The sequence below is a fragment of the Arachis ipaensis genome, chromosome B6 (assembly GCF_059453495.1).
Source record: "Arachis ipaensis isolate K30076 ecotype BB chromosome B6, ASM5945349v1, whole genome shotgun sequence".
Lineage (NCBI taxonomy): Eukaryota > Viridiplantae > Streptophyta > Magnoliopsida > Fabales > Fabaceae > Arachis > Arachis ipaensis.
The window spans coordinates 122,198,750-122,204,684 of NC_142441.1; the positions used below are offsets into that span (position 1 = coordinate 122,198,750).

The 5,935-nt window shown below is 34.8% G+C and overlaps 1 non-coding gene across 1 annotated transcript; it reads left to right on the forward strand.

Moving 5' to 3' along the window:
* The first annotated feature begins 919 nt into the window (after nt 1-919).
* LOC148562544 (small nucleolar RNA R71) lies at nt 920-1,027 on the forward strand. The gene has a single exon (XR_015887099.1). It is a non-coding gene; the product is annotated as a small nucleolar RNA R71 (small nucleolar RNA).
* Nucleotides 1,028-5,935: the final 4,908 nt, after the last annotated feature.

The window sequence follows — 5,935 nt, forward strand, 5'->3', positions numbered from 1 at the left end:
TAACATTAATGCCACCCTTGGGATTAGGTAATGGTTGAGAAGGAATTCCACTGGAGCTTGAAGGTTGATGTGTGGAATTAAGTGATGAATCCATTCAGGAGATGAGAGCTTGTAAAGTGGCAGTCAAGCCATTCAGACTAGAGTTCAGCTGCGCCTGCATGTCCTATTATCCTTGCGCAAGAGAACGGAGCATCTCGTCATTTGATGAGGAATTAGAATAAGTAATCTGAGGATCTTGTTGTTAGTTGTGCTGGGTTCCTTGTGATTGTCTTAGGTGAAGTGCTCTATAAGGTTGGTTCTGATTCTGCTGTCTGTTGTTGTTATTGTTATTCCACCTTTGGTTTCCATTATTGTCTCTGCCTCCTCTGTTATAGTTGTCCTTCCAGCCATGGTTAGAATTATCTCTCCAACCTTGGTTGGAGTTATCTTGCCATCCATGGTTGTAGTTGCCACCTTGTTGATTGTATCCTTGATTCGAGCGGTCATAGAAGTTATGAGTGGCTGCCACAGTGTTGTCTTCCTGTTGGAGCTGCGGACATTCATTAGTATAATGACTATAATCAGCACAGATTCTGCATACTCTTTGTGGAATTAACTGTTGGCTTTGCTGTGGTGGGGAAGGCTGAGCTTTATGTGTTTGTTGTTGGTTTAACTGCATTTGCTTCAGTAGGTTGGTCATTTCACATATACTCTGTGTGAGAGCAGTAGTTTCAATGCTAGAAGAAACTTCGGCAACAGCTTTTGAGTTGCTACGCCTCGGCCTGTGATTCCTAGTGGACTCAGCTAAGTCGCTGATCAATTGCCATGCTTCATCTGTGGTTCTGTACTTTTTCATGGAAACATTACTAGCACCATCTAGTGTGGTCTTATCCTGGGGGTTCATGCCTTGAGTGAAGTAGCAAATCAATACTAGTCTATCAATCATGTGATGGGGGCATGCGTCTAGAAGGTTCTTAAAACGCTCCCAGTATTCATAGAGAGTCTCTGAGTCACCTTGAACAATGCAGGAGATCTCTTTTCTCAGTCTATCTGTGACTTCAGCTGGAAAGTATTTTTCCAAAAATTCTCTCCTGAGTGTATCCCAGTTGGTAACAGTCACTTCAGGTTGGGAGTAGTACCACTCCCTTACCTTTCCCTCAAGAGAAAATGGGAAGGCAGTTAACAGAATAGAAGTTTCATCTGCACCATTACGCCTAACAGTAGAACAGGCTGTCTGGAAATCCCGAAGGTGCTTAATAGGCTCTTGAGCAGGTAAGCCATGAAACTTGGGCATCAAGTTGATTAGTGCAGTCTTCAATTCAAAATCTGCAGCCAGATTTGGATGATGCACTTGATAAGGTTGCAATGTAAAATATGGGACTCCTGCTTCCTGGAGAGTAATCCTCCTAGGTGCTGCCATGTTACCTGCACGTGAATCAGCTAAATCAGTAGTAAATGAGCTTGTCTCGCTCTCAGATGGCGGTTTAGATTCGCCCTCAGATGAGACTGGTGAATCGATAACAATCACTTCACCACCCTCAGAGGCTAACCGACGTTGAGCTCGCCTAATACGTGAAAGAGTTCTTTCAATTTCAGGATCAAAAGTGGCTAAGCTCAGATCAGGCAATGAACGCGTCATTCAATGAGAAAGACATATAGCTCATGGTAACAAAATAAAAATAAAATATGCGAATAAAATAAAATATGTACACTAATTAATAATCTAGCACACTATTGCAACTCCCCGGCAATGGCGCCAAAAATTGGTGCGTGGCAAAAGTTAACCAATTAAGAGATTTCAAATAAGAGAATAGCGTTGCACGTATAGCTCTTAACCAGCTAAGATCTGCCTCACCAATTAAAAAAAAGGGGTTGTCACAAATTTTAGAAATAAAAATACTAGGAGTATGAATCCCAGGTCGTCTCCCAACGAGTTGCAAGAAAGAGTGCTAATTTATTAATCAGAAAATTCCCAGAAAGTTTGAGTTTTGATAATGAGTAATTAAAATAATTGTGAATTAAAGTAATAAAAATAAACTAAGAATAATTATTGATATTCCAAATAAAAGGCCTTGACTGGGGGAATAATTAAGTGGAAGTTCTATCCTTGTTGGAATCTTCTCAAGTGTAGTGTAAAGAGGTTGTTGTTCTCACTTGGTTAACCCTTATCGAATAAAGGAAAGTATAGTGATTAAACTAACTCTTACCCGCAAATCCTAGTCCTCTCCCTTGGGAAGGTCCAGCGTTAGCAGATACAGAATTAGCCAACAACGTCCAATTTAACTAGGCACTTGAGCATTCCAACTCAAGTGTCTCCTCTCAATCAACCCCCATGTCAAGTAGAGGATCTGCTCTAATGACATGAAATTAATAATCATAAAAATATAAGAAGACATAATTAAATAAAATTAAATAGAGAATTAAAATTAATTAAAAATAAAAATAACTCTATATATTAATAAACTCAAAATGTAACATACTTATTTGAATAGAGTCAATAATCAACTGAAAAGAGTAAAGAATAAGGAAACAAACTAAAATAGTATCTTCATAGAGGTAATGGCTCTTCAACATCCACATTCCAAAGCAAAAGCATAAACTATCAATGTAACACTAATCTAGATTCAGATCTAAAACTAAAGTAATCCTAATGTGATGAATCTTAATGTGTGTGGATGCATGTGGGTTCGTCTCTTGAGTTTCTGTATGTTCCCTAGCTTTAGTCTGTGTTTCTGGGCCGAAAACTAGGTCAAAATGCGGCCCGAAATCGCCCCCATCGTATTCTATTATTTTTGCAGATCCCGCAGGTCACGCGTACACGTCATCCACGCGTTCGCGTCATTCAATGATTTTCCTTGTCACGCGTTCGCGTCATCAACGCGGCCGCGTCATTCGTGCAGACTTCAATCCACGCGTTTGCGTTAGGCACGCGTTCGCGTTGTTGCGATTTCTTCATTTCGCACATTCGCGTGGGCCATGCGCTCGCGTCATTGTTCGCTGCTCATCTCATTGGTTTCTTATGTTCCTTCCATTTTTGTAAGCTTCCTTTCCATTCTCTAAGTCATTCTTGCCCTATGAAGCCTGAAACACTTAACGCACAGATCACGGCATTGAATGGTATAAAGGAGAATTAAAATACATAATTAAAAGGTCTCTAGGAAGCAAGTTTTCAACCATGGAACAATTTTTGGGAAGGAATTGTAAATACATGCTAATCATATGAATAAGTGGGTGAAGACTTGATAAAACCACACAATTAAACACAATATAAATCATAAAATAATGGTTTATCAGATCTTTTTGAAAAAAGTTCAATATGAGTATTGAGGGCACTTAAGAGTTGGTTTGACCAATAATAAAAGGGCAATGCTAGGTAGACAAAAAAAACCGCCAGAACTTGCCTTATTTAGCATTAATTAATTGTCACAACAATTAATGAATGCTAAATAAAGCAAGTTATGGCTGTTTTTGGCTGATTTTCTTTGGTTACAAGACATTTCCGTAATGAAAATATTGAGTATTTTTATTATAAGACATTTAAAATCTCCAAAAAATATCTAATTCATATTCTTATTGAGTAGAGAATGAGATTCTCATAATAGACAAATACTAGTACTTTATGTACTCTATCGTGTTTAAGAAAGAAGAAATCAAATTTTATTAGATATGATTTGATTCAAGATGACTAATTTTTCTTTAAACTTTTAGTCTACGTTTTAGAAACGTTGCTAAATTAACAAAGTTTTCACTAAGTCAATTTTGAACTCATGAGATGTGGGAAAGGACATAAACCAAATCTAAAGAATATTAGAGTTTGGAGATGTCTTACATGTGTTAAAAGATTACACAATAATAAATTAATGTTAGATCCAATAAATGAGATTTATTGGTTGCCCTAGAGAAATAATGAGTATTATTTCTATCACCCTTCTTATGACAAAGTGTTTGTGATAAGAGGTTGAACTCTTTTTTAGAAAAGGGATTCCCTCCCAAAGAAAGATAAGATGAACAAATAGAACTCCATGAAGTTCAAGACAATCTAAAGTTTGATTTGTGCAATGTCAAGGAAAACTTTGTATCTACAAAGAAAAAGTGAGAGTACACTTACTTTTATAATAATTGTTTACTACTCAATAGAGGATATACTTTCTCCTGAAAGTATAAAAGGTTTGATCGTCAAACAAATTTTTTGAAAAGTAACCTATTTGATACAATTCTATAAAGATAGATCTAATGGTTACTTAAATTTTTTATAATCATGTTCAATAAGGATTGTCCTTAAAATAAAATTACGCCCTATTGTAGTGGGAGGTTTTATGTTTTGAGAAAATGTGATATTTATTATACATTAGGCATATTTTGGAAAAAAAAAGTCAAGCACATATGCTCAAGAGCTAAGGTGTTTAAGGTGTTTAAGGTCAAGAGAGTTTTGATAAACACAAATGTGCATTGAAAGTTATACACATGATTGATTGGCTCTAGTGCAAGTGGGAGATTATTGAGATAATAGTATGCCCAAGATCCAATCTATTATGATTAGCTCTCGTGCAAGTGAGAGATTGTTGGGAATAAGTAGTATGACCACAATCCAATCAATCATGTGTCAAATAATTTGTTATTGTTATTATATTAAAATGTTAATATAATAAGGTCCTTGATTAAATTTAGAGATTTATCATTGTGATAGTGATCATAATATTTAGAGATAAATCTTTTATAATTTAATCTAAATTATTCTTGGTCATAGAGGTATTAAAAAGGACGTTAATAATTCGGAAAGATCAATATATATATATATATAATGATCTTTATTGGATGAAGATTAATAGATCTCATTTATTAAATTATATATATATATGGTACATATAGAGATATAACCATTGAACTGACTCACTTTGAGAATTCTTAATGATTATAATTACCGTATATTTGTCAATAGGATATTCTCAAGATGAACATAGTAATAGAGTTTCCTTTGACCTGCAACTGTCATAATAATTAACAATGTATTTATTATACTTTGATTTCGGACACCTAATACCCTAGGGTGCTAGTTGAATGGATATTGGGTATAATTTAAATACTTGTAGAATTAATGATTAGTCAATAAGGAATCCGTCAACTCTCGGTAAAGAGTTTGAGCTCTATGATTATAATGACTGAGATAAATAAAACCTTGGCCAAGGAGATTGAATGAATGAATAAATGAGTTTCTTAAGTCATTCACAGTTCATTATAATAATGGTAACAAGTTAGAGTTTGATAATTAAACCATACTCTAAGGGTTAACCAAGAGCTGGAAAGATGGAAGGAATTACACTTTGTTCTTCTAAGGTTCTTAGTAAAAATATATTACTTCATACTATCGGATCGTTGAGGAGTGTTGCTAGACGCCAACCTTGATTAGTAAATTTAGTATGACTAATTTACTACCTGCTTAGTATTAAACCTATGGGGTCACACACTAAAGAGTGTTCTATTTCTGAATTTGAATTATAAATTTGGATGAGATCTAAATCGATTATGTTTTAAATTGTTATGATATGATTCAGATTTGGAATTTTAAGATATGATTTAAATTTGAATTAAGAATCAAATTTAAAATCAGTAACAAATCTCATACTATATATATGTATGCCAAGAGTAGAGGAAAGGTGAGAGAATAACAAGGATTTTTATTCCTTTATCTCTACACACATAAATGTATGTGAGCCTAATTCTTGGAAAAGAATTTTATGGTGTGCAAAAGTTGCAAAAAGGTTCTCAATTTAGATCAGATATCCATTGGCCAAAGAGTTGACAGCAAAGGTTGGTCTCGGTGTGGATACACATAGCTCCTTCGTACAATCGAAGAATAAAATTTTTACTAAAGCGTCGAAAGGTTTTTAGATTTGATCCATATAATACTATTGGAATAAATTTTAAGCACAAAATAGATCTCTAAGCATTACTTTCT